Source organism: Lepidochelys olivacea, assembly GCF_965140295.1.
Source record: "Lepidochelys olivacea isolate rLepOli2 genome assembly, chromosome: 2".
In the NCBI taxonomy this organism is placed as follows: Eukaryota; Metazoa; Chordata; order Testudines; family Cheloniidae; genus Lepidochelys; species Lepidochelys olivacea.
The window spans coordinates 153,501,560-153,521,004 of NC_140412.1; the positions used below are offsets into that span (position 1 = coordinate 153,501,560).

The window sequence follows — 19,445 nt, forward strand, 5'->3', positions numbered from 1 at the left end:
CATAGCCCCACAGTATGCCAACATTTTTATGGCTGACTTGGAAAAATGCTTCCTCAGCTCTCATCCCCTAACGCCCCTACTCTACTTGTGCTACATTGATGACATCTTCATCATCTGGACCCATGGAAAAGAAGCCCTTGAGGAATTCCACCAGGATTTCAACAATTTCCATCCCACCATCAACCTCAGCCTGGACCAGTCCACACAAGAGATCCACTTCCTGGACACTACAGTGCTGATAAGCAATGGTCACATAAACATCACCCTATACCAGAAACCTACTGACTGCTATACTTATCTACATGCCTCCAGTTTTCATCCAAACCACATCACACTATCCATTGTCTACAGCCAAGCTCTAAGATACAACCGCATTTGCTCCAATCTCTCAGACAGAGGCAAACACCTACAAGATCTCTATCAAGCGTTCTTAAAACTACAATACCCACCTGCTGAAGTGAAGAAACAGATTGACAGAGCCAGAAGAGTATCCAGAAGTCACCTACTACAGGACAGCCCCAACAAAGAAAGTAACAGAATGCCAACTGAAAAGGAGGACTTGTGGCACCTTAGAGACTAACCAATTTATTAGAGCATAAGCTTTCGTGAGCTACAGCTCACTTCCTCAGATGCATATCGTGGAAACTGCAGCAGGCTTTATATATACACAGAGAATATGAAACAATACCTATTCCCACCCCACTGTCCTGCTGGTAATAGCTTATCTAAAGTGATTTCCAGCACAAATCCAGGTTTTCTCACCCTCCACCCCCCCCCCACAAATTCACTCTCCTGCTGGTGATAGCCCATCCAAAGTGACAGCTCTTTACACAATGTGCATGACAATCAAGCTGGGCTATTTCCTGCATAAATCCAGGTTCTCACATCCCCCCCACCCCCATACACACACAAACTCACTCTCCTGCTGGTAATAGCTCATCCAAACTGACCACTCTTCAAGTTAAAATCCAAGTTAAACCAGAACATCTGGGGGGGGGGGGGGTAGGAAAAAACAAGAGGAAACAGGCTACCTTGCATAATGACTTAGCCACTCCAAGTCTCTATTTAAGCCTAAATTAATAGTATCCAATTTGCAAATGAATTCCAATTCAGCAGTTTCTCGCTGGAGTCTGGATTTGAAGTTTTTTTGTTTTAAGATAGCGACCTAATAACATCAGCCACACTATCAGAGGCTCGTTCACCTGCACATCCACCAATGTGATATATGCCATCATGTGCCAGCAATGCCCCTCTGCCATGTACATTGGTCAAACTGGACAGTCTCTACGTAAAAGAATAAATGGACACAAATCAGATGTCAAGAATTATAACATTCATAAACCAGTCGGAGAACACTTCAATCTCTCTGGTCACGCGATCACAGACATGAAGGTCGCTATCTTAAAACAAAAAAACTTCAAATCCAGACTCCAGCGAGAAACTGCTGAATTGGAATTCATTTGCAAATTGGATACTATTAATTTAGGCTTAAATAGAGACTTGGAGTGGCTAAGTCATTATGCAAGGTAGCCTGTTTCCTCTTGTTTTTTCCTACCCCCCCACCCAGATGTTCTGGTTTAACTTGGATTTTAACTTGAAGAGTGGTCAGTTTGGATGAGCTATTACCAGCAGGAGAGTGAGTTTGTGTGTGTATGGGGGTGGGGGGGATGTGAGAACCTGGATTTATGCAGGAAATAGCCCAGCTTGATTGTCATGCACATTGTGTAAAGAGTTGTCACTTTGGATGGGCTATCACCAGCAGGAGAGTGAATTTGTGTGGGGGGTGGAGGGTGAGAAAACCTGGATTTGTGCTGGAAATCACTTTAGATAAGCTATTACCAGCAGGACAGTGGGGTGGGAATAGGTATTGTTTCATATTCTCTGTGTATATATAAAGCCTGCTGCAGTTTCCACGATATGCATCTGAGGAAGTGAGCTGTAGCTCACGAAAGCTTATGCTCTAATAAATTGGTTAGTCTCTAAGGTGCCACAAGTCCTCCTTTTCTTTTTGCGAATACAGACTAACACGGCTGTTACTCTGAAAAGAATGCCAACTAAAACCTCTCCAGCGCATCATCAAGGATCTACAACCTATCCTGAAGGACAATTCCTCACTCTCACAGATCTTGGGAGACAGGCCAGTCCTCGCTTACAGACAGCCCCCCAACCTGAAGCAAATACTCACCAGCAACCACACACCACACAACAAAAACACTAACCCAGGAACCTATCCTTGCAAAAAAGCCCGTTGCCAACTGTGTCCACATATCTATTCAAGGGACACCATCATAGGGCCCAATCACATCAATCACACTATCAGAGGTTCGTTCACAGGCACATCTACCAATGTGATATATGCCATCATGTGCCCCTCTGCCATGTACGTTGGCCAAACCAGACGATCTCTACACAAAATAATAAATGGACACAAATCAGATGTCAAGAACTATAACATTCAAAAACTAGTCGGAGAACACTTCAACCTCCCTGGACACTCAATTACAGACCTAAAAGTTGCAATTCAACAAAAAAACTTCAAAAACAGACTCCAATGAGAAACTGCAGAACTGGAATTAATTTGCAAACTGGACCCCGTTGAATTAGGCTTGAATAAAGACTGAGAGTGGATGAGTCATTACACAAACTAAAAACTATTTCCCCATGCTAATTTTTCCCCTACTGTTACTCACACCTTCTTGTCCACTGTTTGAAATGGGCCATCCTGATTATCACTACAAATTTTTTTTCCTCCTGCTAATAATAGCCCACCTTAATTGATTAGTCTCATTAGAGTTGGTATGGCAACCCCCATTTTTTCGTGTTTTGTGTGTGTGTGTGTGTATCTTCCTACTGTATTTTCCACTGCATGCATCTGATGAAGTGGGTTTTAGCCCATGAAAGCTTATACCCAAGCACTATGTAGTGCATGAAACATAATCAGCAGCCAACAGAGGTGAGATTTGCATGCATGGTGTCCTAGCTGAATGCACTTCCCCTAGAATGCCAGATGGATGTCGATGGAGTCTCCCTGTGCACAAAACACTGCACCTTTGCCCATTCTGTTCTACTGCACCCTAATTTGACAAAATGTGAAATATCCTGAAAAATTCAGTACATATGAGAGGGCTGCAGTGGATAGACAGGCAACTAAAACAGGTGTCATGGAGTGGAGAAACAGGCCCAAAGTGTTAGCATTACATTCAAGGTAATCCTACAATGTTGTTTTACAGGAGCTATTACAGTTTGCTAAATAATTCATATTTTTCAATTTGTATTATGAAGTTTGTTATGCATAATTATGTTAATGAAGTAACAGTGAAGAGACAATACACTAAGGATTCATAAAAGCCTCATGCAAATTTACAGTAACATTACAAAACGTGTCCTAAAGATGTTCAACAATGGTGATCAACTGCCATTCAAGACACATCACATTTTAATTATTGACCATTCATGATGGTCAGTGGATCCCAGTTTTTCCTAACACTTACAGAGATATACTGTACTGTGTAATCTGACTAAAAGGAATATGCTTGCCACCCCCTAAAATGGGCCCTACCCTTGTGATCCTCCTAAACCTGTCCCATGAACCCCCAGGGGGCTGCAATCCTCAGGTTAAAGACTAATCTAGATGAGTTGAGTACCCCCTGGAAGACGTCTGCGTACCACTGGTTAAGAACCACTGATCTAGCAGATCTCACAATTAAAAAATACTAAGGTGAAGTGGTCCTTACTTCTAGTCATACTAATAATTCAGCCTTCTGCATTGTATTTACACCCTTCAGGAGTCTGAAGATGGATCTACAGTGTAGGTTGCCAGTTAGCCAGGCTGTATCTGTTTAGGGATTTTTTTCTTCCTCTTTATAAAGGAATCCTTCCAGCCCTCTTTGAATTCTCTCCTAATTTAACATATGTTTGGTCTCAAGATAAACAGAAGTGTGTGTTGTACTCGAGGTGCAGTCCCACCAGTACTATACAGGGATGGGCCACCACCTCTATATCTATGACACAATGCTTCTGTTTACACAATTTCATATCATATTGAACCAAATTCTGCTCTGTTACACCAGTGTAGTTTTATTAACTTTGATGGAGTTACTCCACATTTACATGTAACTAAGGGCAGAATTTGGCCCCTTGAGTATTTCTGCTGCCATATATCTCATCTGTTTTTTTTATCCCTATTCACCTTAAGCTTTGTTTTCATATTACCACTTCCTAAGTATCTCTTTCTCATTGAAATCACATTACAAAACCTTTGGGCATAGTAGCAGACTAAAATACAAGGCATTTACAAATTTCTCCTGGAATCTAATAGTATATACACTATATATACTATTAGATTATCTTTATCTATATATAAAGAGTGATTTATGAGTTATTTCACAGGGACACACAAGAAAGTTAATCTGACTGAACTAAAGGTGTACATTTAAAGTGAATTAGTTAAAACGCTTTAAATCCCTGTATGTATGCTCTTCCCAAAAGAATTAATTTTGAGTAAGAGTGTTCACATAGGTTTAATGAGGTTTAACTAATCTACTTTAAAAAATCATTTGAATTAATTTTCCGGAGTGCCCCAATGTATGCATGCCCTTATTTCTAACCAACTAACCTTGGGCAAAAGGCCTGAGTAAACAAAATAAAAATAGGGTAAACAAATGCGGTTTTCTCCAAGCTTTAAGAGTCTCTACACTTGGGCGCTGTTAGACCATAAGGATGATCGTACTCCAGATGTGACTGCTCTCAACTTCAGTTTCTATCAGGCTGCAGAAGTTGATACACTGGGAGAGAGTCTGCCATTTAGGCAGCCAGGATCCAAACTACATAAGGTTGAGTAGATTAAAATCAACACAATGGATTGCACCCAAAAGCAAATAAGAGGCCATTACAATACACAAGCCACAGGTATAAGTTGTGCTATATGCCTTAACTACCAAATGAACACTGAGCAGCACTTGTAGCTTCCAAGTATTTGTTTATTTATTTTTATTTCAAACATTTCTGGACACTCCTGAAAGTATTTAAGTTTTCCAGAGCATGGATGAAATTCAAAATGGGAATGTGCTCACCAATCCAAACTCTAAATATATAAATCACCCAACCAGTGAAAACCTTCCATCATCCTTCCAACACAAACTCTCAGGTTTTGGTTGAGGGTTAGGCCAAGAGAAAAAATGAGCCTATTTTGTGCTTAGAAGTTCAACAGATCTGGGTTCTGATGGACCAAAGTCAGAAGTGAGGATCATGAGTTGAGGATGCCTTATATACAATGGCTTGACACCTGCCCCTTCCCATTTAAACTTGATCTTAGGTACTGGTTCTGATTGCAACTACAGTGGCATCACAACAAGGAAAGAATCAGTTTCTCAGGTCCTCAGGTAGACAGTACAGAGTACTTGTGTAATGTGTGAGAGGAGTGAAGCACTCTATAATAAGATGGCAGTTGGATTCTGCCCTAACTTAAGTTATTAAATGATCTTAAGGTGTAGCCCCATGTAGCCTTCATTATGTCTTTGTCAACTTCAAGTTAAAGATAATTGTAGTGAGCTCCGCACCCAAATCTGAGGTTTCATTTGTCTCACTAAGCATAGATAAAAAGCATTCTTGTTCCCAGCTACTCACTGAGACCTAGATTATTTTGCCTATTGTCTTCACTGGGACTGCTCACATGAGCAAGAGATCCGAGATGAGTAAGGGTTTCACAATCTGGCTTTTAGAATCCAAGAATTCTAAGAATCTAACATAACCTCCAAATTGTGACCCCAAGTAACAAGTAATAGATGTACTCTGTACAATATCCACCATTTAGAATGGTTTTACTGTACGAGATTTCAGGAATGCTGTGGCAGAACAGAAACGTGTCTTATTTATGCTACCACAGCCACAGCAAAAGGTCTCGGATATTCACTGTACTGCAATTGATCAAATACAGACCAGGTTCACTCCAGTATCTTCCCGCAATCATTTCCTCTATCAAAGTACCATGATGATCTGTGGGGATGATACATACGGAGAGTTACATCCAGGAACAATTTTATCACTTTCTTCATGGACAAAATGTAATCTTGGTGTTTTGTAAGTCTATTGAACTGGTCCATCTTTTTTACCCAGAGAATTCTGGAAGTCTCGTGAGTCCATCACTCTCTGTGGGCAAACCAGTGAATATCATCAAGAATCATCCTTGACTTTAGCATGAAGGAGCTAATGATCTGACCATGGCAAGAGTTTGAGGACCACATCTCATGTTGAGTTCAGAGTATGTCCACTCTCAGCATGAGTCAAAGAACACTTGAGATAGTTTCAGTTCTCAGATCAACCCTCAGGAGCTACTGTAAGTGTGTACAGGGGGTACTCCTCTCTCCACAACTACTTGTACCAAGAGTCACAAAAAGTCACATCCACATCCACATCAATAAATGTCTTACCTATGCTGTTCATTTAGCCACTCTTGACCCTGATGCCAGGCTGGTGACCTACATGGCATGGGGAGGAAATCTATTGAGGAAGAAGACAGACTCAAAGACAGAGCCCTTCCCTCCATGCATATCAGTACACATCAACAAAGGGTTAAAAATGGAAAGGGTTAAAACTGCCAAAATTCCTACTTATAACAACATTGCTAGCCATACCCAGAACTTAACTGAAATGCCTCCCATCCCATGAACTCTTCAATCATTTTCCAAGATCTCCCATCCTAGAGACAGTTTGTAAAGGTTGTGCAGCAGTCCACGGGGTAAGGAGCAGTATCTACAGTTCACCAGATAATTGTTGTTTCTGTTGCTAGGAACCCTAGTGCTGGGACTCTCAGGGTAGTTCACTTAGTGTATTGGCTTTTGAAGAACGATCTCTGATCTAAAGATATCTTCCCTAAATGTTTATTCTCCACCTGTGAAAATAAGATCATGTATATGCTAATAAGGTTTTCATTATTGCATTATTTCTTTTTGTCCACTTAATTCAATACATTTTGATTAGTCAGCTTTAATATTGCGCACAAAATAACTTGTTAAAATGTTAAACAGACAAATTCACTTTATTAGTGTTTTTGAAGACATTCTTTAGCGGGGAACAAGTGATTCCTTTGGCCAGTTTAGAAAATGGAGATATAATGTGTTCTAAATGAGATGCAATTATTTGTATCAGATGTTTTGCAATTATGAATTCCTTTTGCGAGTGGCTGAAGGAAAAAACAGAATCACTTTGAAAGTCTGGTATCCTCATTCTATCTGGAATTTAACATTGTCAGATCACTGCTGCATAATGAAGACCATAAATATTCATGGAATATTGGTGACGGAGAAGAAAATACTTTTGTTTCTAACAGCACTTTCACTTGAGACCGATAAAGCAAATAAAAGGCATCTTATTAGTTATACTGAAAAATCTAATTGCTGATTGGCTTTGATGACTGCTATACAAATAAAAGCATTTGATTTAAGGGCATTAGTGAATAAAGAGGTTGCTGATGTACAGAATACTGCAGCTTATCAAATAACTTACAAACGTATCTACAAATTGAATTTCATTTTATTTAATATGAATGGTGTTGATTAAGATAAGGAAAGGCTAGGACACCAAAGATACCCTGCGGAAAATAATGGAATCTGTTACTTGCCTTTCTTCAAAGTGTTTCATTATTATTGCTGTCAACCTTGATGTGGTCCTTCTGTAAGAAACTAAGAATCTGATACATGAACACTATAATTAGAACAGTGCAAGCTAGACACAGTCCACCTGAAGTTAAACTCAAGATGTTTTTATAGAACCTGAAGTGTTTGAGTGTTTTCTAGGAAAAAACAAAAATACAGTAGCTCAAAAGATCATCTCTATTTTCTTTTTTCTGTGTAGATCATCTTGCTAAACAAAATAAGTTTGGTCTGCATAACACACACAGGATATAATCCTTCAAATATTACTCAGGAGAGTAGTCCCATTGATTTCAGTGGGAGGACTTGCATGAGTAAGGTTTGTAGGATCCAGTTCATGAACATGCATGCCTATTATTTGACCATAAATATCTGTGTTATTAAATAAAATGCAGCAGTTTTGTTTGCCATAGTTCACATACATAATGGAAAATGTCAGGCAGCCACAATAAATTTTAGTGTTGAATATTGGCATGAATTCAAAAAATTAAGACTTTCTGGCTTTGTAATCACTATATCTCTTTCTTGTTTCAAATCACTATACATCAAGATTTTGGCAATTTGTAAATGAAATTATAAATTTTAGCTCCGCGAGGAAGCTGGACAGGCAGTGAGGTTTGAAAATTCATTGCGCCACTGTGGGAGTTTTGAAAAGAAGCTGCCTAGACAGATTATAGATAGATAGTTTTTTTCCAGGTATTATATCTAATCTGAGGAATCACAGAAACATGAATAAATGTTTCCCAGGGATTACACTTTTTAGTTTCAAATTTTGTAATAGAATCATGAATTTATCTTACTTAATACTTAGAACAAAGAAATTTGATTCCTTTATTCCAGAAGCAAGAAGCTTGGTTTAAAAACCCGTCAAGCTGGCTAAACAACAAGAGTGTGCATACCTAACAGTTATAAACCTAAGAATTTAAAAGCCATTACATCCTTAAACTGCGCATATAAACATTATTTTTATCAAATATAAAAAATGGGTGAAAAGAACCATATTTATTTTGGGTTAGAGATAAGTTTTGCCTTATGACAAACTATATATTTTCTTTATACTTCATAGGAATGTGTTTATGTGGGCAGCATAAGATTTATAATAGTCTTAGCTGCTTGTTTCCCTTTTAAAGTTCTTAGGTCTGGTGAATGCTGTTTTAGGTAAGTATGTTGTTGTCATCAAGGAATTTTTAAGACCCCTTTGAAACAGTTTTTTTGAGTTTTGCTATGTGTTTATTTTTACATATTTCATTTTTCCTTTTGTGTCACTAAATAAAAACATAGGGCTTGAACGTTAAACGTAGGGGATGGAAAGGTCACTTGATTATTACATTGAAGGAATGAATTGTTTGGCTGAATTATTAGTGCCCCAGCTCACTCAAAGGGCAATTGACAAGATATGAATGTTCATGACATAGCTAAGTTTGCCAGGCATCCATCTACCGTTCAGACTGTGTTTACACTAAATATTAGTAAAAAAAATGATAACACTCCAAGTCTGTGGGCTCTGTCTAATACATTAGGCTACCTCCCACCCGAGTTACTGACCCTCTCTGCCTTAAGTACCCAATCTAAAAAATCTGGCTAATAATAAATCTTTGAGCTTATATAGTGGTAACTTAGAAAATTTCTTCTATTTTTATAGTTATTGCCAATTCCAGTAGTATTTTGCATTTTAAGAATAGAGAATCTCTCTCAAACTGGTATTCATTTCTTCATTTGGATTTTTACAGACAATAATACCAGTGCCCATGTAATGCTCTGTCTGTATTTGACAATCTTTTAAAATGCACTAAGATAATCAGACCCATCAGTTTCCCCAGATCAAATAATTCAGTAACATAAAATAAATTAATTGACCTCATGCCCAATTGTTAGAGTCCGACATCACCACGACCAGCCTGATCCACTCACCTTCTACTGGTGAAGAAGGGAGAAAATGTGGGCCGTGCAACATGCCCCAAGTGATAAAAACTTGCCTTGTTATGGATCTGGAGAATTCCCAGTGAATTCTGAAGTGAATTCCAAAGGCTGAGGGCCCTAATGAACAATGCCCTGCCAGTTGTCCCCCCCTCACCCTCCACTCCCTCCATACTGATGCGGTTTTAATTCAGCCACCTTCACTGACTACAAATATGGTAGTATGAAGTGCAGCCATAGGTACCCATGAAGTGAAAGAATAGTTCATATTTCCTCCAAGCATTCTGCTGCCTAGACAGACTTGTATACACTATCCAAAAAATGCTATGCCCAATGAATATGCTGCTTTGGACACACACTGCTCACCAAGAACTTATGCAGGATGAACAGGAGAAACAACTGATGAAATGGAGTAGTCTATCAGACTCATCAACTGTGTTAGGAACTTCTGCTGGACAAGTGGAGTGTGCAATGGCTGCCCAATCATATATTATAATTTCTCAGATCATCTGCAGGAGAAATGTAAATGTGGAATGCAATGCACATAGCCTACCGTGGCATTTTTTCTGCAAATATTGATACAGAATAAGTAAAACATGTAAGAAATAACTTCAGATCTTTAATGTTGAACCTGTGTCCTTAAACATACAGCACCCTCAGGCACAAAACTTGCAAAGGCAACATGGTAAGTTGCTCTCCTGAGTCATTAACAAGCATGTAGAAAGGAAAAGGGGGAGCGATGAGGTAAGGAAATGCTGAAATATCCAAACTCTATACAGGCACACAGATCAAAACTGAAACAAGTGGGGAACTGATCCCCAACAGGACAATTATGAACTCCACCCAGCAGTGCAGATTTACTCTGACATCTGCTGAAAATGTCTTGATTCTATTCCAAAACAATGCTGCTATGGAGGAGCATACAGAATTTCAGATTCAGCAAAGACAGAGGCAGGCTTCCTCTATCACCACTCCAAAAAGACATCTTATTAGGCTGGTTATATCAATATGTATGTGTCTAGAAGAGATGGAGCCAAGATTAAAAGAAGAATTAGCAAGGATTTGAACTCTTCAAATGATCCAAAAGACAGCTCAGGAGGAGTGTGACTGTGCTGTCCCTCAGTATCAGTGCCCAGCACTCAGCAATTGCACCACATTTTAGGGGTGATTATTACAGTGCCTGTCACGTTGCTTTTAATTTATTTTTTAAAAGTTCTAGTCAAAGATGCATCTTTTTTATTTACTTACTCATAAATGAGCAAAACTATTAACAATATCAGTGACTGTCCACGGTAACAGAAAAAGGAAAGCACTAAAGACGTCACATGTTCACATAAGCACCAGAAGAGATGGCTCACACAGCGGTAGGGTTCTTTTACTGGATAAATCTAAGGAATGGCAGTTATTGGAGACTCTGAATTTTTCTTATAGTAAGATCAGCTGAATGCATGCTGGGATGCACAAGAATCACATTACAGTAAGAAGTGAGGAGGGGGAGTGGTGTTGGGTTTCCTTTCATTCTTCACCACTAATGACTGACAAATGTAATGCCATTATTTTTGGTTTCTTAAATTTAACTCCCCCCCCCCCCTTCCCCACTTCCACCAGCTGAGACTCTCAGCTCTTTGTTCATGGCTGCAATAATTATTTCTTGTAGGAATAATTCAGTCTCAGACTTGCTGCTGTGTGTAGCAGTGCTCAGGAGTTTGCTAATAGTATTTTTGCTTGCCATGCTCTAGAATAAAACGATAGCACTGCCTCCTTGCTGCAGAGCTGTTTACAAAGGTATGTGGATCATTGAATAGTTATCCCAGCAGTCCTAGAGTGGCTCAGTTTGGCTTTATCTGGTGCTGGCAACAGTGCTGGTTTTATGCAAGGGCAAATTAATGACAAAGGGCAGAGCGGAGACAAAGCAGAAATAACTCCTCCACACCCATCCCTCAAAAAAAAGAAAAAAAGGCGGGGGGAGGGTAATTTCTCAGATGCTGAGGTAGATAAAATTGTACCAGCATACAATATTTTTCTGGGGAAAGACCTTATGAACAATTGTTCTGCTGTAACAGATGAATAAGGTCTTCTGCTTAACATATACTGGAGTCAAAAAATCCCAAATACAGCAAAATGTTAGCAATGACATGGAATGAAATGCAGACTACGTTGAAAATATTATGGTGTCGTTATATAAATCAATGCAGCACCCTCCCTAGGACTACCATGGTCATTTATGGTTACTATATCTGAAAAAGAATTCAGGAGAATTAGAAGGGGTTCAGAAATGGGTGACCAGAATTATTGGAGATGATTGTCTGGAAAAACTCATATGAAGAGACTGAAAAGACAGTGTGTTGGTATACGCAGTAGTGAAAGGCTTTGTCATGGGGGGAGGCAGCAGGGAAATGCTCCGAGCAGAGGGGAGCTCCTGGAGCCTTTCCCCGGTACCTCCCTGCTGCCAGAACCTTTCCCTGCTGCCAGTCTTTCACTACAATGGGGAAAGGCTCTGGGACACTACACTGCTAAAAATAGCAATGTAGACATGGAAGACACTGTGTGGGTGCGTAGCGAGCCGTGTAGCGTAAATACCCTACGGTTCAAGCATGTAGTGTACTCTACTCACCAGAGCTGTGTCAGGACTGCTGTTTATACCCATGCTAGCTGCGTGCGCAATGTCTGTACTGTACACATTGCCACAAGAATAGACATACCTTTAGGTTGCAGCCAGGGTGTCATAAATATAAAGGGAAGGGTAAACCCCTTTGAAATTCCTCCTGGCCAGGGGAAAGCTCCTCTCACCTGTAAAGGGTTAAGAAGCTAAAGGCAACCTCGCTGGCACCTGACCAAAATGACCAATGAGGAGACAAGATACTTTCAAAAGCTGGGAGGAGGGAGAGAAACAAAGGGTCTGTGTCTGTCTGTATGCTGGTTTCTGCCAGAGATAGACCAGGAATGGAGCCTTAGAACTTTTAGTAAGTAATCTAGTTAGGTATGTGTTAGATTATGATTTCTTTAAATGGCTGAGAAAAGAATTGTGCTGAATAGAATAACTATTTCTGTCTGTGTATCCTTTTTGTAACTTAAGGTTTTGCCTAGAGGGGTTCTCTATGTTTTTTTAATCTAATTACCCTGTAAGATATCTACCATCCTGATTTTACAGGGGGAATTTCTTTATTTCTATTTACTTCTATTTTTATTAAAAGTCTTCTTGTAAAACACTGAATGCTTTTTCATTGTTCTCAGATCCAAGGGTTTGGGTCTGTGGTCACCTATGCAAATTGGTGAGGCTTTTTATCCAACATTTCCCAGGAAAGGGGGGGTGCAAGTGTTGGGAGGATTGTTCATTGTTCTTAAGATCCAAGGGTCTGGGTCTGTAGTCACCTAGGCAAATTGGTGAGGCTTTTTACCAAACCTTGTCCAGGAAGTGGGGTGCAAGGTTTTGGGAAGTATTTTGGGGAGAAGGACGCGTCCAAACAGCTCTTCCCCAGTAACCAGTATTAGTTTGGTGGTGGTAGCGGCCAGTCCAAGGATAACGGGTGTAATATTTTGTACCTTGGGGAAGTTTTGACCTAAGCTGGTAAAGATAAGCTTAGGAGGTTTTTCATGCAGGTTCCACATCTGTACCCTAGAGTTCAGAGTGGGGGAGGAACCTTGACACAGGGAAATTCAGGTTAGATGTAAGGGAGGACTTTTCAAATATGGATAGTTAAGCACTGGAACAGGTTACTTATGGAGGCTATGGAATCCCCGTCATTATCAAATCCATTCTTTAAAACCTCCAAAACACCTGTCAGGGATAGTTTAGATATACTTGCTCCTACTTCAGCATGGGGGAGTGTACTAGAAGAACTCTCGAAGTCCCATCTAGCCCTACATATCTATGATTGTATGACTGGGACTCTATCTTAGAAAGGAGATGAGTAAGAGGGAGCATGATAAAAGTAAACAAAATAAAGGGTGTAGAGAAGATAAATGGACAACTTCTATTCTCCCTGTCCCATAATGCAAGAACAAGGGGACATTTTAAAAAATTGAAAGGTAGAAAATTTAAAACCAATTAAAGGAAATAAATTTTTCACACAGTGCACATTTAGCCAGTGGAACCCATTGTCATGATATACCAATGAGGCCAAGAGCTAAGCAGGATTCCAAAAAGTACATAAGAGAACTAGAACCTCCAGTGTTGTAAGACTCAATAGTGGAAATTAAAGATTTGGACAGGATAGAAAACCTCATGCTTCAGGGTATAAGCCAACCTCTAGCTCTTGAAGGTTGGGAGAAAAGTTTTTCTGGAAATAAGTTATCCTCCAGCTACCAATTTTCTCACACCTCATTTGAACTATCTGGTGTTGTCCATTGTTGGTGACAGTATAACTGACTCAGCGGACAAATTATTTGTTCCAGTCTGGCTCTGTCTCTATGTGGACTGACATTTTACACAATTGTTGTTGGAGATTCAAGCAAAGAGCATAATATATGGAGAAAGAATGGGATAACATGACAATCTAGGCAAATAGAAATGTTGTGAGTGTCTGGCAAAACAGGGGACTGAAAGCTAAAGGGCAGCTGCACCAGAATTAACTCCTCAGAATTTGGCAATCCTCCAGCATGTCGCTATGGTCAGTAACAGAGGGATAGGAGATCTTGACATCCTTACCATGTCTGATGCTAGTGCTAACGAGTATTATCTTTTCCCACATACTACAGTTATCCGACACTAGCATAGGCACGCAGAGTAAGGAAGGCTGAGTTTGCCACTAGCTGTAACCAGTGTTGCCTGCCACACAATGTGGAAGGCTTATTTCCTCCAGAGTTTCAGTTAATTAGCCCTCCCAGAACAGTTGTCCAGAATTTGCGTGCACTGATCTATACATGCTTGTTGCTTAGATACTAATGTCAATCTGCTTAGCCCACCACAGTGTAAAGCTGCTGCTCAGTTGGTACAGAAGGGATGAGTGTTCATCTCTTCAGACTTGTCTTAAATCCTGCATTTGAAAGATGCATCCACTGGCAAATCTGTCACCATTGTGACTGATGCTGATTTTTTCAGCACAAGGGTTCTTTTCAAGGTCAGACAGTTAGACTACCATGACACCCTCTCACACTGAGCAATACTAGAGTAAGTGGTGAGGAAGAGACTTATCTTGAGGAGTTTACAGAGTCACAGGGAAAATGAAGGGAGCGTTACTTGGATTTAAGAACACTGAGGAAGTCTTCCAGGAAGATTCTGCAAAATGATTTCATGGATATGTTGACATTACTGAAAGAAAACTGTATTGCTTAATTGTACAGCCAATTGGTTGATTACCCAATATTAAAAATGTTTGAAACCAAATAACCAAGCTCATCTGACTTACTCTCTAAAGACAAAAGGAGTACAGTATGGAAAAGATGGGAAGCAGGTCTCACAGTGTGTTCACTGCACCTACATAGAGGTGTTCTCCCTCCCCGCGACCCATCACCCTCCCCAAAACTACTTTTATTTATAATGTTTTTTTTTAAACCATCCAAACCCTCTAAACATCATTTAAGATTCCACCCACCAGTTTCAATTTGTTTTCCTGGTACCATGTTACCTATTGTTTTTGAACCCAGAATTCCAAACTAGTTGAGCAAAGAACATACCCCCGTACCTAAGTAGAATACTTCTGCATCTCGTTTTTAACAGTTTCCCTATCTGCGGCCGCCAAATGCTGAGTTGTACTCTTACAAGGTATTGTGGGATACTTATAGTAGAAGAACAAGAGTGAGCATAATTCAATTTAGCATAATTACCGAACATACAGTTAATATACCAATTACGACCATGAGTATAATACGTGTTATCATGCTGTATACTACACCTAACCTATGTACTGGCTAGCAACTGGATGGGTCACATTTAGGCCAGACTAGAAGGAACAGGATGCAAAAGCAGACATTGATCCTTCATAGTGAGATGACAGCAGGTCGTAGCTGATTATACAGCAACTTCGGTAACTACTACTACCCAACAATAGTAACCCCACCACCACTTGTGAGACAACATGTAGCACTCCCATCACCTTCTCAGCCTTCCTCACCCTGTGTTCTGTTAGTGGACACCAGAACAGGCCTCCCCACATTTGTTCAGGCACCCCTTTCCCCATCAGCAGTGTCACAAGCTGCCAGGCAGACCCTGTGCAAATGACATCTCTATATACTGTAGTTTGCCTGCTGTGCGTGTGACCCACTGATGTTAGCCACTGTATCTGAGTGAAATGTAGTATTTCCATCCTACTGAAATTTCCAAAATTTCAACATTTATTTTTGTCCCAAATTGGGACAATAGGATGAAATTCTGAATCATTTTGTGGAATGGAAATTCTGAAAAAATTTCAATTTGGAAATGTTGAAAGCTTTTGTTTTAATTAAAGCTGGACATTGAAAAAAGAATCAGCAGATACAGAAAATTTACATCCAGATCATTGATAAAAGATACTGCATTGTATTGGGCCAAGATCAGATCCTAGTGAGGCCCACAAGGACTCACCCGAACTGGAGGATGATTCCCCATTCACAATGACTGTTTCTTATCAGTTGACCAGTTTTAAAAACATTTAATATGTGCTGCTTTGATTTGATAAAGTATTAATTCTTTAGTCAGAATATACCACATCAAATGTGTTACAAAGTCTAAGGGCTTGTCTACCTGAGGAAAAAGCCTGGAATGATTTGCTATTGTGCTGTTTAGCTTAATCTACTTTGGTAGCTTGAGTAAGCTAAACTGCAAAAAGTTATATTTTAGGGGGAATGAGAGTATTCACAGGGAATGATGATGGAATAGGTATTGTGCTTTAAATTCACACCCTAGCTTGAGTCCAATAACTTGGCTTTGACTAAAAACATGGGTAACTGCATGAGTCTTGGTTCTCAACATGGCAATACTTATTTAAAAATCTGTCTGTACAACTGATGACATATCAAACCACCAAAGACTGCTACTAATGTATCTAAATATTACATTTATTTAGTTATTTGTCTTGAGATTCTACAGAGTACCATTTGTTGATATAACTAGTCATAGGTGGTACGTATATTGAACAAGTTCTAGATCTTACAAAGGGGCCTTAAACCCAAGTGTTTCCCTATTGACTTTTATGGGTCTCTTTGCATTTGTATGGGTCTGCACTGGCATATGCTATTGAAAGCTCAGGGCCTAATGCATGCATTAGACATATCCATTATTTAAACATTCCATTCACTTAGACAAAGAAAAATATTGTTAGTAATTTATGAGTCTGGAATGTATGGAAGACAATCCTCTTGATAAATCTTGAGATTTACTACCTTGACCTCAAAAAAGTAATGAGTTGATTGGGGCCAAAGAACATACGTGTTAAATCATTGTAAAAAGAAAAGGAGTACTTGTGGCACCTTAGAGACTAACCAATTTATTTGAGCATAAGCTTTCGTGAGCTACAGCTCACTTCATCGGATGCATACTGTGGAAACTACAGAAGACATTATATACACAGAGACCATGAAACAATACCTCCTCCCATCCCACTCTCCTGCTGGTAATAGCCCATCCAAAGTGACCACTCTCTTTACAATGTGTATGATAATCAAGGTGGGCCATTTCCAGCACAAATCCAGGTTTTCTCACCCTCCACCCCCCCTTCCAAAAACCACACACACAAACTCACTCTCCTGCATGTAATAGCTCATTCAAAGTGACCACTCTCCCTACAATGTTTCATGGTCTCTGTGTATATAATGTCTTCTGCAGTTTCCACAGTATGCATCCGATGAAGTGAGCTGTAGCTCACAAAAACTTATGCTCAAATAAATTGGTTAGTCTCTAAGGTGCCACAAGTACTCCTTTTCTTTTGGCGAATACAGACTAACACGGCTGTTACTCTGAAAGAAATCATTGTAAGTAATCTGTCATCTACAAATGTCATCTCTTGTATAATAACAGCAAAAATCAATACTTTATTCACATAAATCATAGGCATTAAACATTGATAAGCTTATTTATAAATTCCATTTCTCAGTTTATGAAATAAAGGTATTAATACATTTTTTAGATTATTACCTTTTTGTTAAACCAAAAAGTGGGATTCTCTCTCATGTTTAGATAAAATAGCCAAAGTTTGAGTTAGTAGATTTTTTTCCCCCACTAGCTACTTTACTATGATTTCCTGTTACTGCTTTAAGTTACAATATATGTAAAAATTAAATATTAATGACTCAGTATGTAGGTATGCATGCATGCATGTATGCATGTCCTCTTGAAAGAGAGAAAGACAGAAAGAAAGATGATAAACCTGCCTGAGACCAGGGCAGTCAGTATGTAATCCTGGAACAGTGATAGCATTTCTGTTGTTGGTTATAGCATTTCCACTTTTGATTTTCCTGTTTCCTAACATTTGTGTGGATGGGTTTACTTATAGGGTGGGTAGGAAGGTTACATTTCTCTGATGGAGTTTTTTGCTTTATGTATCTATGTATAATAAGTTTCTCAAACTAAACTCATGAGTTTGTAACAATAATTTAATCAAATATTAGAGCTGATAAAATATTCAGCAAAAGTTTTCCATTTAATAACATTTGATATCATTATTACTATTTTTGCATTATCCAGCATGCCTTATTGCAGGTAAAATACTGTATTTTGAATATACACATAATAAAAATCATGCTACCCTGATAAAATGCGGGAGAAAACATACATTGAATAAATTTGGCAATTTCTTTATATATTGCTTAAATTATAACAATTCAGCAATTCTTAATGGAGAATTCAAAATAAAAGCTTTAAAAATGTACAGATGTTATTTCTAATACATAATTTATCTGCAAGTTTATGTATAGTCAGATGAATCAGAGCTGATCCATACCAGTGGATAATTTCATAGTATATAAGTGAGGATGGCTTTTCCTTTAATCAGCAGATGAGTAGTGTAAATGCTCTCATCTTATGGATTTGTCAAAATATTGCTGATATTACAAAGAATAGTAAAGGCCTAGGCGCAGTTTGACTTCTTTATTTGTGGGGCAGCTCCAGTCAAGCCAACAGGGACGTGTGTTCCTGAGGCTTGCAGTTTGGGGGAGACAATGACCTCCCTTCTCCCCCCAAAATAAATTAATGAGTAAAGATACGCAAGCTATTTTTTGTAGAATTTGGAAAACTGCATTAACTCAGAGCTTCTGACAATATTTAAAGACAAACTACCACAAGAAATCAATTATCTGTGAATAATATGAGCTCATATAATAACTTAGAATTTTGTTCTCCCTCTCTCATGTGAGAAGAACAAGGGGACATTCAATTAAATTAAGAGGTGGCAAATGTAAAACTGACAAAAGGAACTACTTTTTACTCACAATGCATAATTAGACTGTGGAACTCACTGCCACATGAAATCATTGAGGGCAATAATTTAACAAGACTCAACAAGGGATTGCATATCTATATGGCTAATATGGTAAGAATACCATATTGTGCTTTCCATCACTTGATCTCGAAGCATTTTATAAAAAAATAGGTCAGTATCATTTATTCCCATTCTACAGATGGGAAAATGGAAATATAGAGAGGTGAAGAGACTTGCCCAAGGGTACCCAGAAGGCCAGTGGCAGAGAGAAGAAGAGATCTCCTGAATAGGAGATCAATGCTCTATCCACTAGACCACACTACCTCCCCAAATATCCAGAGTTGTTATCATTAATGGCAACAAAGATGTTGGAAGTCCTATTAAACCTCACGCTTCAGGGTTTAAGCCAATCTCTGACTGTTAGAGACAGATGATGGGGCCAGATGCATGGGGGCAGGTTATCCCGCACTGCCTACTAAGGGGCCTTCCTGTAAAACGTGTGCTGCTGGCCAGTGACAAAGTCCACAGATGAATCAACCTTGGGCAA

General features: G+C 39.2%; 1 protein-coding gene across 2 annotated transcripts in view; it reads left to right on the forward strand.

The window, feature by feature from the left end:
* Positions 1 to 19,445, forward strand: part of GABBR2 (gamma-aminobutyric acid type B receptor subunit 2) — an 844,982-nt gene that overhangs the window by 460,431 nt on the left and 365,106 nt on the right. The gene's annotated exons all lie outside the window — the stretch shown is intronic.